At 44.2% G+C, this 25,239-nt stretch overlaps 2 non-coding genes across 2 annotated transcripts; one reads left to right on the plus strand and one right to left on the minus strand.

Moving 5' to 3' along the window:
• The first annotated feature begins 24,553 nt into the window (after positions 1-24,553).
• Positions 24,554-24,625, plus strand: Trnap-cgg. The gene has a single exon. It is a non-coding gene; the product is annotated as a tRNA-Pro (tRNA).
• Positions 24,626-24,842: 217 nt separating this feature from the next.
• Trnav-aac lies at positions 24,843-24,915 on the minus strand. The gene has a single exon. It is a non-coding gene; the product is annotated as a tRNA-Val (tRNA).
• Positions 24,916-25,239: the final 324 nt, after the last annotated feature.

The following is a 25,239-nucleotide window of genomic DNA, read 5'->3' on the forward strand; positions in this document are numbered from 1 at the left end:
GTACAAATATACAGCCATTTGAGCAACGGGCGGAGCATCCCCAGTGTAGAGAAAATCGAAACATTTGAAAGCAAATATATCACCAGGCCCGACTGGAATCCCAATCAGGTTCTACAAAAAGTACTCTGCGGCATTGGACACTTATCTAGCATGCATTTATTGTGAATCATTCACCCAGTGCAAAGTCATAAGTGACTGTAAAAGAATTCCAGGTGCCTGCAAAATATGCTGTTGTTGTCATGGTCTTCAGTCCTGAGACTGGTTTGATACAGCTCTCCATACTACTCTATCCTGTGCAAGTTTCTTCATCTCCCAGTACCTACTGCAACCTACATCCTTCTGAATCTGCTTAGTGTATTCATCTCTTGGTCTCCCTCTACGATTTTTACCCTCCACGCTGCCCTCCAATACTATAATGGTGATCCCTTGATGCCTCAGAATATGTCCTACCAACCGACCCCTTCTTCAAGTCAAGTTGTGCCACAAATTTCTCTTCTCTCCAATTCTATTCAATACCTCCTCATTAGTTATGTGATCTACCCATCTAATCTTCAGCATTCGTCAGTAGCACCACATTTTGAAAGCTTCTAGTTATCGTCCACGTTTCACTTCCATACATGGCTACCCTCCATACAAATACTTTCAGAAACGACTTCCTGACATTTAAATCTATACTCGATGTTAACAAATTTCTCTTCTTCAGAAACACTTTCCTTGCCATTGCCAGTCTACATTTTATATCCTCTCTACTTCGACCATCATGAGTTATTTTGCGCCCCAAATAGCAAAACGCATTTACTACTTTAAGCGTCTCATTTCCTAGTCTAATACACTTAGCATCACCAAACTTAATTCGACTACATTCCATTATCTTCGTTTTGCTTTTGTTGATGTTCATCTTATATCCTCCTTTCATGATACTGTCCGTTCCGTTCAACTGATCTTCCAAGTCCTTTGCTGTCTCTGACATAGTTACAATGTCATCGGCGAACCTCAAAGTTTTTATTTCTTCTCCATGAATTTTAATTCCTACTCCGAATTTTTCTTTTGTTTCCTCTACTTCTTGTTCAATATACAGATTGAATAACATCGGCGAGAGGGTACAACCCTCTGTCACTCCCTTCCCAACCACTGCTTCCCTTTCATGCCCCTCGACTCTTATAACTGCTATCTGGTTTCTGTACAAATTGTAAATAGCCTTTCGCTCCCTGTATTTTACCCCTGCCAGCTTCAGAATTTGAAAGATAGTATTCCAGTCAACATTGTCGAAAGCTTTCTCTAAGTCTACAAATGCTAGAAACGTAGGTTTGCCTTTCCTTAATCTATCTTCTAAGGTAAGTCATAGGGTCAGTATTGCCTCACGTTTTCCAATATTTATAGGGAATCCAAACTGATCTTCCCCGAGGTCGGCTTCTACCAGTTTTTCGATTCGCCCGTAAAGAATTCGCGTTAGTATTTTGCAGCCATGACTTATTAAACAAATAGTTTGATAATTTTCACATGTGTCAACACCTGCTTTCTTTGGGATTGTAATTATATTCTTCTCGAAGTCTGAGGGTATTTCGCCTATCTCATACATCTTGCTCACCAGATGGTAGAGATTTGTCAGGACTGGCTCTCCCAAGGCTGTCAGTAGTTCTAATGGAATGTTGTCTACTCCTGGGGCCTTGTTTCGACTCAGGTCTTTCAGTACTATGTCAAACTCCTCACACAGTATCATATCTCCCACTTCATCTTCATCCTCTTCCATTTTCACAATATTGTCCTCAAGTACATCGCCCTTGTATAGACCCTCTATATACTCCTTCCACCTTTATGCTTTCCCTTCTCTGCTTAGAACTGGGTTTCCATCTGAGTTCTTGATATTCATACAAGTGGTTCTCTTTCTCTCCAAAGGTCTCTTTAATTTTCCTGTAGGTAGTATCTATCTTACCCCTAGTGAGATAAGCCTCTACATCCTTACATTTTTCCTCTAACCATCCCTGTTTAGCCATTTTGCACTACCTGTCGATCTCATTTTTGAGATGTTTGTGTTCCTCTTTGCCTGCGTCATTTACTGCATTTTTATATTTTCTCCTTTCATCAATTAAATTCAATATTTCTTCTGTTACCCAAGGATTTCTACTAGCCCTCGTCTTTTTCCCTTCTTGATCCTGTGCTGCCTTCATTACTTCATCCCTCAAAGCTACCCATTCTTCTTCTACTGTATTTCTTTCCCCGTTCCTGTCAATTATTCCCTTATGCTCTCCCTGAAACTCTGTACAACCTCTGGTTTAGTCAGTTTATCCAGGTCCCATCTCCTTAAATTCCCACCTTTTTGCAGTTTCTTCAGTTTTAATCTACAGTTCAAAACCAATAGATTGTGGTCAGAATGCACATCTCCCCCTGGAAATGTCTTACAATTTAAAACCTGGTTCCTAAATCTCTGTCTTACCATTATAAAATCTATCTGAAACCTGTCAGTATCTCCCGGCTTCTTCCATGTATACAACCTTCTTTTATGATTCTTGAACCAAGTGTTAGCTATGGTTAAGTTGTGCTCTGTGCAAAATTCTACCAGGTGGCTTCCTTTTTCATTTCTTACCCCCAATCCATATTCACCTACTACGTTTCCTTCTCTCCCTTTCCTACACTCGAATTCCAGTCACCCATGACTATTAAGTTTTCGTCTCCCTTCACTATCTGAATAATTTCTTTTATCTCCTCATACATTTCATCAGTTTCTTCGCCATCTTCAGAGGTAGTTAGAATAATTTCGTTTATCTCATCATACATTTCATCAGTTTCTTCGCCATCTGCAGAGCTAGTTGGCATATAAACTTGTATTACTGTAGTAGGCGTGGGCTTCGTGTCTATCTTGGCCACAACAATGCGTGTCTATCTTGGCCACAACAATGCGTTCGCTGTGCTGTTTGTAGTAGCTTACCCGCATTCCTATTGTTTTATTCATTATTAAACCTACTCCTGCATTACCCCTATTTGATTTTGTGTTTATAACGCTGTATTCTCCTGACCAGAAGTCTTGTTTCTCCCGCCACCGAACTTCACTAATTCCCACTATATCTAACGCCAGTTTTTTTTTTTCCTGATAAAGATGTCCTCCTGAGTACGCCCCGCCCGGAGATCGAAATGGGGGAATATTTTACCCAAGAGGACGCCATCATCATTTAACCATACAGTAAAGATGGATTCCCTCGGGAAAAATTACGGCTTTAGTGTCCCCTTGCTTTCAGCCGTTCGCAGTACCAGCACAGCAAGGCGGTTTTGATTAGTGTTTCAAGGCCAGATCAGTCAATCATCGAAACTGTTGCCCCTGCAACTACTGAAATGGCTGCTGCCCCTCTTCAGGAACCACAGGTTTGTCTGGCCTCTCAACAGATACCCCTCCGTTGTGGTTGCACCTACAGTACGGCTATTTGTATCGCTGAGGCACGCAAGCCTCCCCACCAACGGCAAGTCCATGATTTATGGGGGGGGAGGGCCTCCAATATGTAAGAACAGTAAAAGAACGGACCGCAAAATTACAGATCTATGTCCCTAACTTAGGTTTGCTAAAGAATCCTTGAACATGTTCTCAGTTTCGTTTTAATAAACTTTCTTGAGACTGAGAAGCTTATAGCCATGAATCAGCATGGTTTTAGGAAGCATCGCTCATACGAAACTCAGCGTGCTCTTTTCTCACGTGGTACTTTGTATACTGCGAACTATAGATGAAAGGCAACAGGCAGATTCCATATCTTTAGATTTCCGGGAAAATATTTGACGCCGTGTCCCATTGCAGGCTCTTAACGAAGATACGAGCGTATGGAATAAGTTCAAAGGTACGTGAGTGACTCGAAGACTTCTTAAGTAATAGATCCAGTATATTTCCCTCGACGGCGTGTGTTCATCATAGACAAGGGCATCGTCAGGAGTGTCCCACGTAAGTGTGATAGGACAGCCGTTGTTCTCTATCTACATAAATGATTTGGCGGACAGGGTGGGCAGCAATCTGCAGATGTTTGCTGATGATACTGTGGTGTGTCGAAATTGAGTGTCCATAGGAAGATACAAGACGACTTACACAAAATTTCCAGTTGGTGTGATGAATGGCAGCCAGCTCTAAATGTGGAAAAATGTAAGTTAATACAGATCAGTAGGAAGGAAAAACATGTACTGTTCGGTTACAGTGTTACTAGTGTCCTGCTTCACAAAGTCAAGACGTTTAAATATCTGGGCGTAACGTTGCAAAGCGATATGAAATGGAACGAGCATTTGAGAAATGTGGTAGGGAAGGCGAATGGGCGATTTCGGTTTATTGGAAGAATTTTGGTAAAGTGTGGTTCACCTGTAAAGGAGCCGCATATAGGACGCTGGTGCGACCTCTTCTTGAGTACTGCTCGAGTGTTTGGGATCCATACCAGATCGGATTGAAGGAAGACATAGAAGCAGTTAAGACGCAGGCTGATAGATTTGTTACTGGTAGGTTCGAATAACACTTTCGTGTTACGAATACGCTTCGGGAATTCAAATGGGAATATGCGGATGGAAGGCGACGGTCTTTTCGAGAAACACAACTGACAAAATTTAGGGAACCGGCGTTGGAAGTTGACGGCAGGACAATTCTACAGCCACCGACATACATTGCGCGTAAGGACCACGAACATAACAAGAAATTGGGATCATACGGAGGCATATAGATAATCGTTTTTCCTTCGCTCTGTTTGCGAGTGGAACAGAAGAGGAAATGACTAGCAGTGGGACAGGGTACCCTCCGCCATGCACCGTAAAGTGGCTTGCGGAGTATGTGTGTAGATGTAGATGTAAATGTAGATTTTAAGTGACGTTCAAACGAATGTGTTGAGACTTATAAGGTTTTATGATTCGTCCAATTTGTTTCAAAAAATTTTAGGGAGATGTTCTTAATATGATAACAGTGATTGGTTCACCGGTATTTTTTGTAAGTACACTACTGGCCATTAAAATTGCTACTCCACGAAGATAACGTGCTACAGACGCGAAATTTAAGCGACAGGAAGAAGATGCTGTGATATGCAAATGATTAGCTTTTCGGAGCATTCACACAAGGTTGGCACCGGTAGCGACACCTACAACGTGCTGACGTCAGGAAAGTTTCCAACCGATTTCTCAAACACAAACAGCAGTCGACGGGCGTTGCCTGGTGAAACGTTGTTGTGATGCCTCGTGTAAGGAGGAGAAATGCATACCATCACGTTTCTGACTTTGATAAACGTCGGATTGTAGCCTATCGCGATTGCGGTTTATCGTATCGCGGCAATACTGCTCGCGTTGGTCGAGATCCAGTGACTGTTAGCAGAATATGGAATCGGTGGGTTCAGGAGGGTTATACGGAACACCGTGATGGATCTCAACGGCCTCGTAACACTTGCAGTCGAGATGACAGGCATCTTACCCGCATGGCTGTAACGGATCGTGCAGCCACGTCTCGATCCCTGAGTCAACAGATGGCGACGGTTCAAATGGCTCTGAGCACTATGGGACTTAACTACTCAGGTCATCAGTCCCCTAGAACTTAGAACTACTTAAACCTAACTAACCTAAGGACATCACACACATCCATGCCCGAGGCAGGATTCGAACCTGCGACCGTAGCGGTCACGCGGTTCCAAACTGAAGCGCTTAGAACCGCAAGGCCACACCGACCGGCAGATGGCGACGTTTCCAAGACAACAACCATCTGCGCGAACAGTTCGACGACGTTTGCAGCAGCATGGACTATCAGCTCGGAGACCATGGCTGCGGTTACTCTTGACGCTGGATCACAAACAGGAGCGCCTGCGATGGTGTACTCAACGACGAACCTGGTTGCACGAACGGCAAAACGTCATTTTTTCGGATGAATCCAGGTTCTGTTTACAGCATCATGATGGTCGCATCCGTGTTTGGCGACATCGCGGTGAACGCACATTGGAAGCGTGTTTTCGTCATCGCCATACTGGCGTATCACCCGGCGTGATGGTATAGTGTGCCATTGGTTACACGTCTCGGTCATCTCTTGTTCGCATTGACGGCCCTTTGAACAGTGGACGTTACAGATGTATTACGACCCGTGGCTCTACCCTTCATTCGATCCCTGTGAAATCCTACATTTCAGCAGGATAATGCACGACCTCATGATGCAGGTCCTGTACGGGCCTTTCTGGATACAGAAAATGTTCGACTGCTGACCTGGCCAGCACATTCTCCAGATCTCTCAGCAACTGAAAACGTCTGGTAAATGGTGGCCGAGCAACTGGCTCGTCACAATACGCCAGTCACTACTCTTGATGAACTGTGGTATCGTGTTGAAGCTACATGGGCAGCTGTACCTGTACACGCCATCCAAGCTCTGTTTGACTCAATGCCCAGGCGTATCAAGGCCGTTATTACGGCCAGAGGTGATTGTTCTGGGCAGTGATTTCTCAAGATCTATGCACCCAAACTGCGTGAAAATGTAATCACATGTCAGTTCTAGTATAATATATTTGTCCAATGAATACCCGTTTATCATCTGCATTTCTTCTTGGTGTAGCAATTTTAATGGCTAGTAATGTAGTCAGCCGGTCACACTCTCCTGTGCCGCCGTTTTTAGCTCCTCAGTCATTTTCCTTCGGTTCTGATCCCAGGTGTATCACCTTTCACTATTTCCCCTTTGCTTTGCGGCATGTGATATGCAGTGATTGTGTGGATCAACGGGAGTGAGTGAGTGTGCCAACGATTTTAGACATTTTACCCGTATTCGTTACTTTAAATATTTATAAGGGCGAGGATGACCTCGCCCTTGAGCGCCCGTACACCCAAAAAACAACAAGAACAACTATCTTTGTCTGGCTACGAAAATTCGAACAAAATTTTTCCCTCAGATCACTAATTAAGTTTTTGTTAATTAAATTGATTACATTCAAGCAAATGAACATTTTTTTTTTAAATTTACGTCATGTTGGTTAATATCATACCACATTTGTCTATTTTCCACTCTTCGTCTGACTATGGAAATTTGGACAAAAATGTTCCCTCAAATCTCTAAGTTTTTTTTAATTACCTTATTGCTTCCAAGCAATTAAACTTTGTTCTTGCAAAACTAGATCCCATGCTGATCAATTTGATACCTCAATAGTCCATTCTCTATTGTTTGTTTTGGGGGTGGGAATTCGGACAAAAACATCCATTGCGCAATAATTTCTACGGAGCCTGATTTTTGCTCTGCTCAAACATTTGACCAAAAGGACATTTTGTCTCTCAATATACTGAAAAAATATCAATGATGTGGAAAAAAGAAATTGGATTAAAAAAACATTGCACGTTGAATTGCGGTAATAATAATTATAAAAGGTGGCAATTTTATTTACGCACTGTCTTTTAAATAGATATGATGGTATCTGATACTCAAGTACTAATGCAAAGAAACGTAATGATGCTAAAATGCTTTAAATTCTAGCTATGATTTAATCTTTAAAATTTAATAATTGTCTTCCTGTTAATATTTAATTAATTAACATACGTCGTTCAGATTTCGTAACGCTGACGGCGTTAAAATTTAAAGTTGTTCAGTCCCTGCTTTGTTTTCTTTCAATTGTTGCGAACCAGCGATGGTGCAATGCTGTTCCCTTTCAAATCTACACATTTATAAAAATCAGGTCCAGGAAACACTTTTGTGATCACGGTTGCGATTTAGACGGTATTCGCGTAACTGTACTGATTAAGAGTTATCGTTTCCGAAAGATCCAGGTTCGATGAAAGCTGTGTGCACTTTTGCGCGTATAATGAAAATATTCATAACACGTTGCTTAACAAAAAGTAACATGCGAATCACAACCGTGGTCAAACGAAGAAAATATATGATGACATAAATGTTCTTCGCTGTTATTCAGGACAGGTTTAGATTAAACACCGCAATTTTCAGTCTTTAGAAATCACAAGACGATACACTTTAGAGATATTTGTTTTGAATAACTTGTATTTACCTTTTCTTATACAATGGTGATTGTCCGCAAAGATTCGCTCTCTCTCTCCTTTTTATAGCCTTTATACATTACATACATCGATCGATTAAGAAACTTTTCTTTCTCTACCGACCAGTACGAGAACAAAATCCACCCAGACAAAATGTCTTACGTAGAATCAGTTCTCACTTAACAATCATATATAGTTTCGTAGTACAAACAATGCTAGTCTATTCCGTGCACTAGAAAGTATTTGATTCACTGAGCACAAAAATTAAAATAATAAAATTATAATTACATTTTTGATATTGTCAATTCTTCTTTATATCATGAAAATAAGGTTTGACATCGTCGTAATATTATTTTTCATCGTTGTAGCACTATAACCTTTCTTTTAGAGTGGTCCTCGTAACTGCTGTTACGTAACAGATAGCGTACTGTATGACCTAACCACCTCGTGCACGTGCCCGCACTGGGGGATGTCGCTGTCTCTACACGCATGCCGGCCTGTCGCACTGTCCTTCACCGGGCATACCAGCCGGGACGCGCTGATGAAGCTATAGACAGCGGTGAATGGCAGGCGGGCGCTTTCGACGCGCAGCGTGGGTTACCTACACATACCTCGTGACGAGGTGTATCCAGCCGGGCAGAGCAGAGAAGACAAGCCGGCTGTCTTTCTGTCTGGCCTTGGCGGCCGGAGAGAACGGTAATCGCCGGCACTAGAGCAGGCGTGTAAGGCGAGGCGAGGAGCAAGGACGCCCCTGCGTTACTGTTACTGTTACAGCGAAAGGCAGCCGCGATGCGGCACATCCCGCCGCCAGACACAAAGAGGTGCGCGGCTCAGCACCACACGAGAGCCTTCTCCGCTCCTGTTCCACGCTCGGTCTTTCGCACGTCACCATCGCGACAATTAGATTCTCATCTGGTCAATCCTGTAGGAAAAATGACGAAAGACGCTGGTTTAATGTCAGGACGACGTGGAGGGCATTACAGAGCCACTGGAAAGAAGCGCAGGTGATTCCTGTATATACAAAGGTTAAAAGAACGGACTCGCGGAATTATTGTTATGGTCTTCAGTCCGGACTCAATGCAGCTCTCCTTGCTACTCGGTCCCGAGTAATCCTCTTCAGCTGCAACCTACATCATATTGGATCTACGCTACTGGCCATTAAAATTACTACACCACGAAGATGACGTGCTACAGACACGAAATTTAACCGACAGGAAGAAGATGCTGTGTTATGCAAATGATTAGCTTTTCAGAGCATTCACACAAAGTTGGCGCCAGTGGCGACACCTACAGCGTGCTGACATGAGAAAAGTTTCCAATCGACTTCTCATACACAAACAGCAGTTGACCGGCGTTGCCTGGTGAAACGTTGTTGTAATGCCTCGTGTAAGGAGGAGAAATGCGTACCATCACGATTCCGACTTTGATAAACGTCGGATTGTAGCCTATCGCGATTGCGGTTTATCGTATCGCGACATTGCTGCTCGCGTTGGACGAGATCCAAAGACTGTTAGCAGAATATGAAATCGGTGGGTTCAGGAGGATAATACGGAACGCCGCGCTGGATCCCAACGGCCTCGTATCACTAGCAGTCGAGATGACAGGCATCTTATCCGCACAGCTGCAACGGATCGTGCAGCCACGTCTCGATCCCTGAGTCAAGAGATGGGGACGTCTGCAAGACAACAACCATCTGCGCGAACAGTTCGACGACGTTCGCAGCAGCATGGACTATTAGCTCGGAGACCTTGGCTGTGGTTAGCCTTGACGCTCCATCACAGACAGGAGCGCCTGCGATGGTGTACTCAACGACGAACCTGAGTGCACGAATGGCAAAACGTCATTTTTTCGGATGAATCCAGGTTCTGTTTACAGCATCATGATGGTCGCATCCGTGTTTGGCGAAATCGCGGTGATCGCACATTGGAAGCGTGTATTCGTCATCGCCATACTGGCGTATCACCCGGCGTGATGGTATGGGGTGCCACTGGTTACACGTGTCGGTCGCCTCTTGTTCGCATTGACGGCACTTTGAACAGTGGACGTTACATTTCAGATGTGTTACGACCCGTGGCTCTACCCTTCATTCGATCCCTGCAGAACCCTACATTTCAGCAAGATAATGCACGACCACAATTTGCAGGTCCTGTACGAGCCTCTCTGGATACAGAAAATGTTCGACTGCTGCCCTGGCCAGCACATTCTCCAGATCTCTCACCAATTGAAAAGCTCTGGTCAATGGTGGCCGAGCAACTGAGTCGTCACAATACGCCAGTCATTACTCTTGATGAACTGTGATATCGTGTTGAAGCTGCGTGGGCAGCTGTACCTGTATACGCCATCCAAACTCTGTTTGACTCAATGCCCAAGCGTATCAAGGCCATTATTACGGCCAGAGGTGGTTGTACTGGGTACTGATTTCTCAGGATCTATGCACCCAAACTGCGTGAAAATGTAATCACATGTCAGTTCTAGTATAATATATTTGTCCAATGAATACCCGTTTATCATCTGCATTTATTCTTGGTGTAGCAATTTTAATGGCCACTAGTTTACTTACTTTATTCATCTCATCGTCTGCCTTTACAATTTTTACACTCCGTCCCCATACCTCTCCCACACACACACACACACACACACACACACACACACTTCCCTCCAATAATAAATTGGTGATCCATTGACGTCTCAAAACGTGTTCTATCAACCGATACACTCTTTTAGTCAAACTGCGACACAAATTTCTTTTCTCGCCATTCTTGTTCACTACCTTGTCTTTAGTTAAACGATCTCCCCACCTAATCTTCAGCATTCTTCTGTAGTACCACATTTCAAAAGCTTCTATTCTCTTCTTGTTTAAATTGTTTATTGTCCACATTTTAATTCCATACAAGGCTACACTCCACTCTGCTAACACTCAAATCTGCAGCCGATGTTAACAAATTTCTCTTATTCAGAAACACTTCTTGTCATTGCCATACTACATTTCATATTCTCTTTACCTCGCCGACGATCAGGTACGTTACCGCGCAAACAGCAAAACTCAACTACTACTTTTAGTGTATCGTTTACTGATCTAACTCCCTCTCAGCATCACCTCATTTAACTCGACCACACTCCATTACCTTGCTCTGCTTTTGTTGATGCTTCAAGGCACTGTCCATTCCATTCACATGCTCTTCTACGTCTTTTGCTCTCTCTGACAGAAGAACAATTGCATCGGAAAACTTCAAACTTTTTCTTTTCTTCTCCTTGAGCTTTAATTTCTTTGCCAAATTTTTCTTTCGTTTCCTTTATTGCTTGCTAAATATAGATATTGATTGACATTGGGGACAAGCTACAACCTCGCTCTCTTCTCAACCTCTGCTTCCCTTTCACGCCCATCGGCTCTTAAATCTGCTCTTATAACTGCCGTCTGGTTTCGGTACAAGGTGCAAACAGCTTTTTGCTCGCTGCTTTTTATCCCTGCTACCTTCAGAATTTCAAAGAATGTATTTCAGTCAGCATTGTCAAAACCGCCGCAAAATTACGAACCGATATCTTTATCATCGATTTGCTGCAAAATTCTTCAGCATATTCTGAGTTTCGGACATAATAAATTACTGTCCACATATCATCACGGGTTTAGAAAGCGCTGCTCGTGCGAAACTTAGTTTGCCCTTTCCTCACATTGTATCCTGTGAACAATGGATGAAGGGCAACATGTTTCGCATTCTTAGATTTCCGGAAATCGTTTGACTCAGTGCTCCACTGCAGACTGTTAAAGAAGATCTGGGCATACGGAATATGTTCCCAGGTGTGTGAGTGGCATGAAGAGTTCTTAAGGAGACGAGGTACTGGCGAAAGTAAATCCGTGAGGACGGGTCGCGAGTCGTGCTCGGGTACCTCAAGTGGCAGAGTTCTTGCCCGCGAAACGCAAAGGTCCCGAGCTCGAGTCTCGGTCCAGCACACAGTTTAACCTGCCAGGAAGTTTCATAACAGCGCACACTCCGCTGCAGAGTGAAAATTTTGGTCCATTTCGTAAGTAATTGAACCCAGTACTCTACTTCATCCTCGGCCGCGAGTGTTCATCAAAGGTGAGGGAATATCCAGGAGCACCTCAGGGAAATGTGGCAGGACGGCTCTTATAATTTATAAACGTACATGATATGACGGACAGGGTGAGCAGCAGGCTGCGGCTGTTTGTTGATGACTCTCTAGTATACTGAAAAGCGTCGTCTTTGAGTAACTGTAGGAGGATATAAGATGACTTAGGATTTCTGTTTGGCGTGATAAATAGCAGCTTGCTGTAATTTCAGAAAAATCTGACTTAATGTAGGTGAGTAGGAAAATCAGTCCAGTAATGTTCGAATACAGCATTAGCAGTGTGCTGCTTGAGACAGTCACATCGATTAAGTATCTAAGAACAAAGTTGGAAAGCGATGTGAAATGGAAAGAGCGCGTAAGGTCGGAAGAGGGGAATGAGAATGGTGGACATCTATGTATTGGGAGAATTCTACGGAAGTGCAGTTCATCTTCAAAGAAGACAGCGTACAGTATTACTGTGAGCCCCATTCTTCAGTACTGCTCGAATGTTTGGGATCCCTGCCTGGTCGGATTAAAGAAAGACATCGAAGCAGTTCAGAGACGTGCTGCTGCTTTTGTTAGCGGTAGTTTCTACCAATAAGCGAGTATTACGGAAGTGTTTCGCGAACTCCGATGGGAATCCCTGAAAGAAAGAAGTTCGTTTCGCGAAACACGGTTGAGAAAGTTTAGACGATTCTGCTACTGCCAACGGCCGGCCGGAGTGGCCGAGCGGTTCTAGGCGCTACAGTCTGGAGCCGCGCGACCGCTACGGTGGCAGGTTCGAATCCTGCCTCGGGAATGGATGTGTGTAATGTCTTTAGGTTAGGTTAGGTTTAAGTAGTTCTAAATTCTGGGGGACTGATGACCTCAGCAGTTCAGTCCCATAGCGCTCAGAGCCTACTGCCAACGTACAGCTACGAAGATAAGAGTAATATGGACAATCGCTTTTCCCTCCCCCTATTTGCGAGTGGAACGGGAATGGCTAGTAGTGGTACTGGTACAGAGTATCCTGCGCCAAGCTGGCTTGCGGAGCGTGGATGCAGATGCAAAGACGCAGCAGAAGCTCATACTGGGTAAAAGATGGGAGAAGGAAAACGTTCCCCTCCTTTTAAAGGGCACCATCTATATCAGTGTTCAGGTAACTTACGGGAATGAAATCGTGCATCATCCTGGCGGGTGTTTCGACATATGACCACCCCATTACTTTCAGGGTACAAATGGAACGAGGGATTTCTGTGCATGGCAATTACAGCCCTAGGTGGATGTTGCCGCGCCGACCAAACGACGACATATTTGTGATAACTATATACACAGTAACTTTTGTAGTCCTGTCTTCCTCAATTGCGTGCAATATCACGGTATATTGACAATTTTTACTTTATGGACCGTGTGACAGCAACTGAATAAAACACAATCTTAGTGCCATACGCGTTTGGCCTTTAAAGAAAAAGAAAATCAAATAAATTTTCTTGACATTACAATAAAGAAAGAAAATGGCAGACATACATTTAACATCTTTAGAAAACCAACAGCCACAGACACAATAATACATTCCACGTCTAACCATCCCCACAGCCAGAAACTTGCAGCAATAAGACATATGTTACATAGATTACACATAATCCCACTCAACAAGAGTAACTATGAAAAAGAAATGAGTACAATCATATAAATAGTTAGGAACAATGGGCATGACACACATGTAGTGCCGGCCGGTGTGGCCGTGCGGTTAAAGGCGCTTCAGTCTGGAACCGAGTGACCGCTACGGTCGCAGGTTCGAATCCTGCCTCGGGCATGGATGTGTGTGATGTCCTTACGTTAGTTAGGTTTAATTAGTTCTAAGTTCTAGGCGACTGATGACCTCAGAAGTTAAGTCGCATAGTGCTCAGAGCCATTTGAACCATTTGAACACATGTAGTACACAGCCTCAATCAAAAAATAAAAACACAACATTTCCAGAATAGAAGAGAACTCACAGGCTGAAAACTTACACACTCACCAAACACACGCAATGACAACACCAAACAGAAAAGAACCAGATGGTACACTGTTTGCAACCTAGAGTTGCAAACATCCTAAAGAGACAGGGCTTCCAAATAGCTTATAAGTCTGGGCAAATCCTCCAATCACACCTAAGCCAACCAGCTACCGAGAGCGACAAATTCCAACAATCAGGAATATATAAACTTGAATGTCAAAGTTGTGATGCAGTATACATAGGCATGACATGCAGGAATTTTAAAACACGATACAAAGAATACACTCCTGGAAATGGAAAAAAGAACACATTGACACCGGTGTGTCAGACCCACCATACTTGCTCCGGACACTGCGAGAGGGCTGTACAAGCAATGATCACACGCACGGCACAGCGGACACACCAGGAACCGCGGTGTTGGCCGTCGAATGGCGCTAGCTGCGCAGCATTTGTGCACCGCCGCCGTCAGTGCCAGCCAGTTTGCCGTGGCATACGGAGCTCCATCGCAGTCTTTAACACTGGTAGCATGCCGCGACAGCGTGGACGTGAACCGTATGTGCAGTTGACGGACTTTGAGCGAGGGCGTATAGTGGGCATGCGGGAGGCCGGGTGGACGTACCGCCGAATTGCTCAACACGTGGGGCGTGAGGTCTCCACAGTACATCGATGTTGTCGCCAGTGGTCGGCGGAAGGTGCATGTGCCCGTCGACCTGGGACCGGACCGCAGCGACGCACGGATGCACGCCAAGACCGTAGGATCCTACGCAGTGCCGTAGGGGACCGCACCGCCACTTCCCAGCAAATTAGGGACACTGTTGCTCCTGGGGTATCGGCGAGGACCATTCGCAACCGTCTCCATGAAGCTGGGCTACGGTCCCGCACACCGTTAGGCCGTCTTCCGCTCACGCCCCAACATCATGCAGCCCGCCTCCAGTGGTGTCGCGACAGGCGTGAATGGAGGGACGAATGGAGACGTGTCGTCTTCAGCGATGAGAGTCGCTTCTGGCTTGGTGCCAATGATGGTCGTATGCGTGTTTGGCGCCGTGCAGGTGAGCGCCACAATCAGGACTGCATACGACCGAGGCACACAAGGCCAACACCCGGCATCATGGTGTGGGGAGCGATCTCCTACACTGGCCATACACCACTGGTGATCGTCGAGGGGACACTGAATAGTGCACGGTACATCCAAACCGTCATCGAACCCATCGTTCTACCATTCCTAGACCGGCAAGGGAACTTGCTGTTCCAACAGGACAATGCACGTCCGCATGTATCCCGTGCCACCCAACGTGCTCTAGAAGGTGTAAGTCAACTACCCTGGCCAGCAAGATCTCCGGATCTGTCCCCCATTGAGCATGTTTGGGACTGGATGAAGCGTCGTCTCACGCGGTCTGCACGTCCAGCACGAACGCTGGTCCAACTGAGGCGCCAGGTGGAAATGGCATGGCAAGCCGTTCCACAGGACTACATCCAGCATCTCTGCGATCGTCTCCATGGGAGAATAGCAGCCTGCATTGCTGCGAAAGGTGGATATACACTGTACTAGTGCCGACATTGTGCATGCTCTGTTGCCTGTGTCTATGTGCCTGTGGTTCTGTCAGTGTGATCATGTGATGTATCTGACCCCAGGAATGTGTCAATAAAGTTTCCCCTTCCTGGGACAATGAATTCACGGTGTTCTTATTTCAATTTCCAGGAGTGTATATCAGATGTTGGAAGTACGAAACAAACCATCCCACATTTGCAGAACATTTAAAACACTATAACCACCATCCTACAAACATGGAACAAGAAATGAAAATAATGAGAATAAGCAACCATGACGAACATCTTACGCAAATGCAAGAAAACTTCCACATTCAGAAAGCCGTCGCTGAAAACAGACATGTGATAAATGACAAAACACATCAGCACAGGCTCTCTACTACACTTAATAAAAGAAATTATAAGATAAAAGCCGGCCGCGGTGGCCGTGCGGTTCTGGCGCTGCAGTCCGGAACCACGGGACTGCTACGGTCGCAGGTTCGAATCCTGCCTCGGGCATGGGTGTGTGTGATGTCCTTAGGTTAGTTAGGTTTAAGTAGTTCTAAGTTCTAGGGGACTTATGACCTAAGATGTTCAGTCCCATAGTGCTCAGAGCCATTTGAACCATTTCTATAAGATAAAAAAATTTAAAAAACGTCCCTCTCACACTACCAGAAAAAAATTCTTCCCTCCTCCCTTCGCCTTCTGGACACACACACACACAAATGCATACACAAACAGATCACAAACACTTCAATAATTACACTAGAAAGTTCGGCAATAACATTCGATCTTTGGCAATAACATCTGACAGTCGGCAACACAAACCAAAACATTGCATCGAAACAAGTGTCAAGTTCATAGTGCTGTGAAATGTGGAAAACGAAATTGTCTTTTAGAAGAAGAACAACAACACCAAAAATGCAACAGGTGCGTAATATGTTGGAAATCGTCCACGCAACCTGTAAGTACAGTTCAAAATATTACCACTTAATAGGAAATACCAACCACCAGAACTGTTTATAACCTATAGGTACAGTGACCAAAATGTAAATTAAATAGCAAACACATGTACATATTCCAGGCCACTGAAGATGCCTTGCAGAAAGTAAAGGCGAAACGCGTATGACACTAAAATTGTGCTTTATTCAGTTGGTGTCAGACGATCCATAAAGTAAAAATTATCAGTATACCGTAATACATACACAGTAAGCAGGTAGCGCCACATATACATCCACATCTACATCTATACTACGCAAGACACCTGACGGTGTATGGCGGTGATTACTTCAGGCACCACTAACTCGTCAGTCTTTCACTATTCGTTTCCCTCACAACCAAAATGACCACCGTCCTGCGTTATTTGGTTTCTGGTAGGCGGATTACCGGCCCAATGCTCTTTGAAGCCACTGTCTGTAGATATACTTATTTTCAGATTTTCGACGTCTTATTTTCTCAGTTAAATGAGCATCAAAGCCAGTGCTGCTTTTTCAGCAAGATAAAGCTACGTTTCGAAGTTCTCCTCTGTTGCTGCCTCGTTATACCCTGGTGTGCAAAATGTAAGTACAAAAGTAAATTTCTCGTGATATGTCATTGCCAGATAACATGTTGTTGTTGTGGTCTTCAGTACTGAGACTGGTTTGATGCAGCTCTCCATGCTACTCTATCCTGTGCAAGCTGCTTCATCTCCCAGTACGTACTGCAGCCTGCATCCTTCTGAATCTGCTTAGTGTATTCATCTCTTGGTCTCCCTCTATGATTTTTACCCTCCACGCTGCCCTCCATTACTAAATTGGTGATCCCTTGATGCCTCAGAACATGTCCTACGAACCGGTCCTTTCTTCTTGTCAAGTTGTGCCACAAACTCCTCCCCAATTCTATTCAATATCTCCTCATTAGTTATGTGATCTACCCATCTAATCTTCAGCATTCTTCTGTAGCACCACATTTCGAAAGCATCTATTCCATGTTTCACTTCCATACGTGGATACACTCCATACAAATACTTTCAGAAACGACTTCCTGACACTTAAATCTACACTCGATGTTATCAAATTTCTCTTCTTCAGAAACGCATTCCTTGCCGTTGCCAGTCTACATTTTATATCCTCTCTTCTTCGACCATCATCAGTTATTTTGCTTCCCAAATAGCAAAATCCCTTAACTACTCTAAGTGTCTCATTTCCTAATCTAATTTCCTCAGCATCACCCGACTTAATTCGACTACATTCCATTATCCTCGATTTGCTTTTGTTTATGTCCATCTTATATCCTCCTTTCAAGACACTGTCCATTCCGTTCAACTGCTCTTCCAAGTCCTTCGTTGTCTCTAACAGAATTACAACGTCATCAGCGAACCTCAAAGTTTTTATCTCTTCTCCATGGATTTTAATACCTACTCCGAATTTTTCTTTTGTTTCCTTCACTGCTTGCTCAGTATCCAGATTGAATAACATCGGGGAGAGGCTACAACCCTGTCTCACTCCCTTCCCAACCTCTGCTTCCCTTTTATACCCCTCGACTCTTGTAATTGCCATCTGATTTCTGTACAAATTGTAAATAGCCTTTCGCTCCCTATATTTTACCCCTGCCACCCTTAGAAATTGAAAGAGAGTATTCCAGTCAACATTGTCAAAAGCTTTCTCTAAGTCTACAATTGCTAGAAACGTAGGTTTGCCTTTCCTTAATCTGTTTTCTAAGATACGTCGTAGGGTCAGTATTGCCTCACGTGTTCCAATATTTCTACGGAATCCAAACTGATCTTTCCCGAGGTCGGTTTCTACCAGTTTTTCCATTCGTCTGTAATGAATTCGCGTTAGTATTTTGCAGCTGTGACATGTTAAACTGAGGGTTCGGTAATTTTCACATCTGTCAATACCTGCTTTCTTTGGGATTGGAATTATTATATTCTTTTTGAAGTCTGAGGGTATTTCGCCTGTCTCATACATCTTGCTCACCAGATGGTACAGTTTTGTCAGGACTGGCTCTCCCAAGGCCGTCAGTAGTTCCAATGGAATGCTGTCTACTCCCGGGGTTTTGTTTCGACTCAGGTCTTTCAGTGCTCTGTCAAACTCTTCACGCAGTATCGTATCTCCCATTTCATCTTCATCTACATCCTCTTCCATTTCCATAATATTGTCCTCAAGTACATCGCCCTTGTATAGACCTTCTGTATACTCCTTCCACGTTTTTGCTTTCACTTCTTTGCTTAGAACTGGGTTTCCATCTGAGCTCTTGATATTCATACAAGTGGTTCTCTTTTCTCCAAAGATCTCATCAATTTTCCTGTAGGCAGTATCTATCTTACCTTTAGTGAGATAAGCCTCTACATCCTTACATTTGTCCTCTAGCCATCCCTGCTGAGCCATTTTGTACTTCCTGTCGATCTTATTTTTGAGACGTTTGTATTCCTTTTTGCCTGCTTCATTTACTTCGTTTTTATATTTTCTCCTTTCATCAATTAAATTCAATATTTCTTCTGTTACCCAAGGATTTCTACCAGCCCTCGTCTTTTTACCTACTTGATCCTCTGCTGCCTTCACCACTTCATCCCTCAAAGCTACCCATTCTTCTTCTACCATATTTCTTTCCCCCATTCCTGTCAATTGTTCCCTTATGCTCTCCCTGAAACTCTGTACAACCTCTGGTTTAGTCAGTTTATCCAGGTCCCATCTCCTTGAATTCCCACCTTTTTGCAAATTCCCGCAAATAACATAGCTCGCTGAAATTCGGACCATACATAGAAAGAACTGCTACAATACGGTACAGAAGGTAACTGAAAAAATATGCATTGAGACGAAGAGACATGACACTGTTATTCAAAAACAATAATTACACCGAATTCACCGCGATTTATGGTAGCCCCTGTACATAACAAAAGGTGTGACGTGGTTCTTAGTAGAATGTGTGGTCGCTACAGACGGTAGTGCATGCTCCGCCACCTGCTCCCAAGCTATCCACGTTGGTAAGGAGTTGTTGTGGCAGGACGTTGTTCCCTTTCTCCACAAGCGCGGTTGGCGTGCTGCAATACGTCTGCTGCCCAACACTTTCCACACGTGCTCGATGAGATTTAAGTCGGGAGAACGGGGAGGCTAGTCCACTCGCCGGATGTCCTTCGTTCCAACAGCTGCTCCACCTTCGCTGTTCGATGTGGTGGCGCATTATCATCCATGAGAATGAACTAATAGCCGTGGAGTGGTGGCGGGGATGGGGGGGGGGACTGTAGAGACATGTTCAAATCGATGTATGTTGCAATAGTTATTCAGAGATTAAGATGTTTACACTGGATAGAGTAGCTTGGAAAGCTGCATCAGATCAGTCTTCGGGCTGAAGACCACAACATTCTAATCGGAATGGAAGATAAAGACATATGTGAAACTTCCTGGCAGATTAAAACTGTGTGCCGGACCGAGACTCGAACTCAGGACCTTTTGCCTTTCACGTGAAAGTGCTCTACCATCTGAACTACCCAAGCACGACTCACGACCCGTCCTCACACCTTCACATCCACCAGTACCTCGTCTCCTACCTTCCAAATTTCACAGAAACTCTTCTGCGAACCTGGACGATAGGAGGCGAGATACTGCCAGAAGTGAAGCTGTGAGGGTGGGCCGTGAGTCGTGCTTGGGTAGCTCAGATGGTAGAGCACTTGCCCGCGAAAGGCGAAAGGTCCCGAGTTCGAGTCTCGGTCCGCTACACAGTTTTAACCTGCCAAGAAGTTTCATATCACCGCACACTCGGCTGCAAAGTGAAAATTTCATTCTAAAGACATACGTCCTCGGATTAAAAAGTGAATAATACTGGGATACAGTTTTCTCTCACTTGAAGATATGTCAAGGATAGCTAGACAGGTCTTAAGAGGAAGGCTGTTTTTTTATTTTTACTCCTTCCTTCGCCGATTCGATACTGCGGAGGTCCTCCTCACTCATCATATCAGTTCACCTAATTTTCAAGATTCTTCTACAGCACCTCATCTCAAACGCTTCTATTCTTCTCTTTTATCGTTTTCCTGCAGTTTGTGGTTCACTACCATACAGTGCTACGGTCCAAACGTAGATTCTCAGAAATTTCCTCCCGGGGTTAAGACTGACGTTTGATACTAGCAAACTTCCATTAGCCAAGAACGCCCCCTTTGCTGCACTAATCTGCTTTTTATGTCATCCTTTCTTCGTCCGTCAAGTGTTATTTTTCTTCCAAGGTAGCAGACGTCCTTAACTTCGTCTACCTCGTGGACCGCAATTTTGATCTTAAGTTTATCGCTAGTCCCGTTTCTGCTGCTCCTCATTACTCCCGTCTTTCGTCCGTTTACTTTCGATCCATAATCCGCACCCATTAGACTGTTCATTCTATTCAGCACGTCATTTAATTCTCTTCCACTTTCACTGTGGGTAGCAATGTCATCAGCAAATCTTATCATTGATGACCGTTCACCACGAATTTTAATCCCACTCTTGAACCTTTTATTTTCCTCATTGCTGCTTCGATGTATAGACTGAACGGTACGGGTAAAGGACTAAGTCCCTGTCTTACACACTTTTTGACCCGAGCACTTCCTTCTTTGTCTTCCATTCTTTTTCTTCCCTCTTGGCTCTTGTATATATTGTACACTATCCGTCTTTCCCTATAGCTTACCCCAATTTTTATTGTAATTTCGAACACCTTGCCCAATTTTACTTTGTCGAGCGCTTTTTCCAGGTCGACAAACCCTTTGAATTTGTATTGACTTTTCTTAAGAAGGTTCCATTATCGCTCGCAATGTCAGAACTGCTTCTCTGGTGCGTAATTAGGCTAGGCGCAAATTGAGACGCGTATAGCGGGTGTGGCGCGAAAATGCATACTTCAGTAACTGGTGAGCCATTGGCCACTGGAATTGTATCATATGCCTCCGCGATGTTTTCATAACGCAAGAAGGGACAGAGGGTAGTGAATAAGGAAGCAAGGAATATTATAAAATCATGTGATTAAGAAGCAAGGCAGGAAAGTAATACAAGGTTATCTTCTCGCTGCCTAGTATTCTGGCGTATCTGTGCGATCTGTTACAAAAATTTAGAAGGGATAATCCCCACAGGTGTGATCCCTTTGTGCTCCTGGTAAAAAGCGTCCAAGATCTGAAGTATAGAAGTCTCACTGTACTACATACATGTGAACATTACATTTCTACTGCAAGCTAGAAACAGCCGAAAAGCAGTCACAAATAACAACGTTTTAATTGGTTCGCCGTGATGAGAAAAAGCATTTCAGTTGTTGCATGCACATTATCAGCATTAATAAACTAATTATACAACAGGCTACACAAATGAAGAAAATGGTCGGTATTATTACGAAAGTAGGAATATCCTAAAAGAATGTTATGATTAGATATATTTAATTTGTTGAAATGTACTGCTGACAAAGGCAGATCTACTTTCATGACAATGTTTTTCGAACTGCAACGCACGAGGCACACATGGCTAGCTTGTGCATTCCTGTCGCGCGCATTATCCTCCGCTGCTGAGAATACACTGATCATTGTTTTGTGCGACAGATCAATTTTTTTATTTTTCTCAATAACAACTATTTTATTTGCGATCACACATTGTCAGTTTGGCAAGCCCTAGGTGAGTAAACAGTGTCTGGTATGTGCCTATCATTCCGCCTGAAGGAACGCTCGTCATTATTTTAATACTGCTCATATCAAGAGAAGAAATAAAATCCTTTGGTAAGTTTCCATTCCAGTCGCTCAGTGTTAAAAATACGATGGGTTACGGGGATTCCACAAAAATTCCAACAGAATTGGCAATCTATTTTTGTGTGAGTTGTTAACCTTTTATCATTCGTAGAAGCATCACCGTTTGTGAGTAGCGGCCACATTTCTCTTGGTGACTGGTTTAATTGTACTTCCTTTGTCACAGTGTAATTTGCCAAACTCATCTCTCAGCAGCTATTGCGACAGAATTGCGAAACGCAGTGCCTCATTAAACAAGTAATTGGCAATGACAGAGCTCAATAGGGTACGAAAAACCTCATAGTGTCGGTTTGCAGTAACATAAAAGAAGAAATTTCATGTTTATTTTCATACTAGAAAGCTCTTGTTTCGCTAGCTGTCGATAACTCTTAAAAAATTAGTCACTGGAGTGAAATAAATAAAAAGAGAAGTATAAGTACTGCTATATCGCCATACATAAGAAAGTTCCGTGTGTTTAAGAACTGGTGAAAAACTCTCCTCCTTGTGTGCTATCATTCGCCAAACTTTCGTTTCGATGTCTCGAGCGGTTTAGGAGATAGAAGAGATGTTGCGAGTATTTCATTCTCGCGGGCGTGAGATCAGAAGTGAGCGCGCTACATGGGATCCATTTTCTCGATATCGGAGGCAGACAGAGACCTCCTCCCAAGTCTAAACAAAAATTCAACATGTTAGCTAAATTTCATACGCACCAACATATGGTGTAATACGCACCAAACGCAAAATCATAGCGACCCCTAATTTTTTGAGTTTTGCGTAGTGTCTTACTAAAATGTGTACATCACAATAAGAGTGGTCATTAGCGAGATGATGGGCACTTCGCCACGAAGCTGACAAATAACGCTACAAGTTAAGGCAAAAATCAAATATTTTCAGTGAATACTTTCTGTAAAATCGTTTGAGAAAGATAAGAGGTTGCGCGCGCTTCGGTTCTGTCAGCGCCGAGCGTCGCCAGTCGGCGCGTGCCAAGTATGGTGTACGCGTCGCAATATGCGCTGCACCCGCGCGACTCGTGCGGCACGCGCTGTAGTATCGTGTCACGTCACACGTGCTACACGCCTCTCAATTTGCGCCTAGCCTTAGAGTCAAAGAAGAGTTTGATACTCTAAATTTTCTCGTCGAACCTGTCTCAGAAAAAGCAAAGCTCAACTTTAGTAAACAGACACTACAACCAACTCGAGGAAGGCCACTAGCCGAGCCCAGGGACACGAGAAGTAAGACTGAGAGCTCTATGATCACTCGACTCAATAGCGGGACAATGAATGGAGGCGGTCGCTTGCATACCCTAGAAGAATTCAGAAATAAAAGTACAACTTCAAACACCAAGATCGCTATTGTACAACCTTTATTGTGATGACCGGTCTCAACAAACTACGTTGCCGTCATCAGATCTTCTGCACTATTTTTCACTGAATCTTGACCGAATGCACTTTATATTGTCTCATATCACAGTACGATATTTCATGATCAAGAGAACAACAGCACCATATCAACAAGTCAAGCATAAAATAACTATTATATACAGGGTGACAATTATTGAACTATATGAAAAAGACGTAAATTAGTTAAAAACTATGGCGTGTACACACTTTATTCAACATGTAAACGCCACTACAGATATTCAGCTTTAGATTATGACATATTTGATATGGCTGCCATCACTGGCGATGATGTGGGGCAGACGAATAACGAAATCCTGCATGATCCGCTGAAGTGTCGGAACATCGATGCTGTCGATGACCTCCTGAATGGCTCTTTTCAGCTCAGCACCAGTTTTGGGGTTATTGCTGTACACCTTGTCTTTAATATAGCCCCACAAAAAGGAGTCATATGTGTTCAGATCCGGAGAATATGGCGGCCAATCGAGATCCATGCCAGTAGCCTCTGGGTACCCTAGGGCCAGAACGCGGTCCACAAAGTGCTCCTCCATCTCCAGGACATCAACAGTCACCTGCTTTGATCGGGTCGAGCTCCGTCTTGCATGAGCCACATCTTGTCGCAATCAGGGTCACTTTGGGTAATGGGGATGAAATCGTCTTCCAAAACCCTCACGTACCGTTCGGTAGTCACCGTGCCATCAAGGAATACCGCACCGATTATTCCACCCGCAGTGGCAACAGATTTTTCCTGCGTAAGCAAGGGCGTCGGCTACGAGCTCCCACCGATTCTAGAAGTTGCTATAGTAAAAGACATCGATGAAAACAATCAAACCGCAACAGCCAGGGAGAACACTGGGTGAGCAGCAGTTCTGAATGCTGATACCAAGAACGGAGGCGTCAGTCATGTGCAGCGCTTAGCCGCTACGAGCAGGCTCGTTGGTCTAGGGGTATGATTCCTGCATCGGGGGCAGGAGGTCCCGGGTTCAAATCCCGGACGAGCCCTTGCGTTTTGTGCAAACGTGTGGCAACTACCGTCATGCTGGCGGCTGTTCCGCGCATTTCCAGCCCTCCAGGTAAGCACAAAAACCAAGTAGCCGGTTCTGAAAGAGTTTCATGTATCATTTGAGCCGTCTGCACCCTGGTGGTGGGACGTTTGAAATTGATTTAAATGGTAACAGTAGAGATTGTAGCAAGTGTCTTGTTGAGTGCGACGAAAAAGTGTTTCCGCCCGGAATCTAGCCGGGGACCTTCTGCGTGTTAGGCAGACGTGATAACCGCTACACCACGGAAACTGCTACGCTCTGTGCTCCACATCCGACACAACTTGTAGGACGATCGCAACTTTGGCGTAAAAATCACTTTGCGGAAACGCACAATGCAGGTATTTCGCATTCGTATGTAACAATCGACAGCACCCTTGCCTGTCTGAATGCCATCACGAATAAGAGCCCAAGAAGTCGTCGGAAATGCTCGCGGCCGAGTGCTCAGTAGCATCAGCTACTCTTTCTTTCCGTACGAGGTACCGTCAATTCGCGCAGTCGCTATTGCAAATGATGTCACCAAAAGCAATCACTTCGTTGGCGGCGAGGCCACCCGTTGAGGGTGAAGAGACTTCT

The sequence above is a fragment of the Schistocerca piceifrons genome, chromosome 8, assembly GCF_021461385.2.
Source record: "Schistocerca piceifrons isolate TAMUIC-IGC-003096 chromosome 8, iqSchPice1.1, whole genome shotgun sequence".
NCBI classification, from domain to species: domain Eukaryota; kingdom Metazoa; phylum Arthropoda; class Insecta; order Orthoptera; family Acrididae; genus Schistocerca; species Schistocerca piceifrons.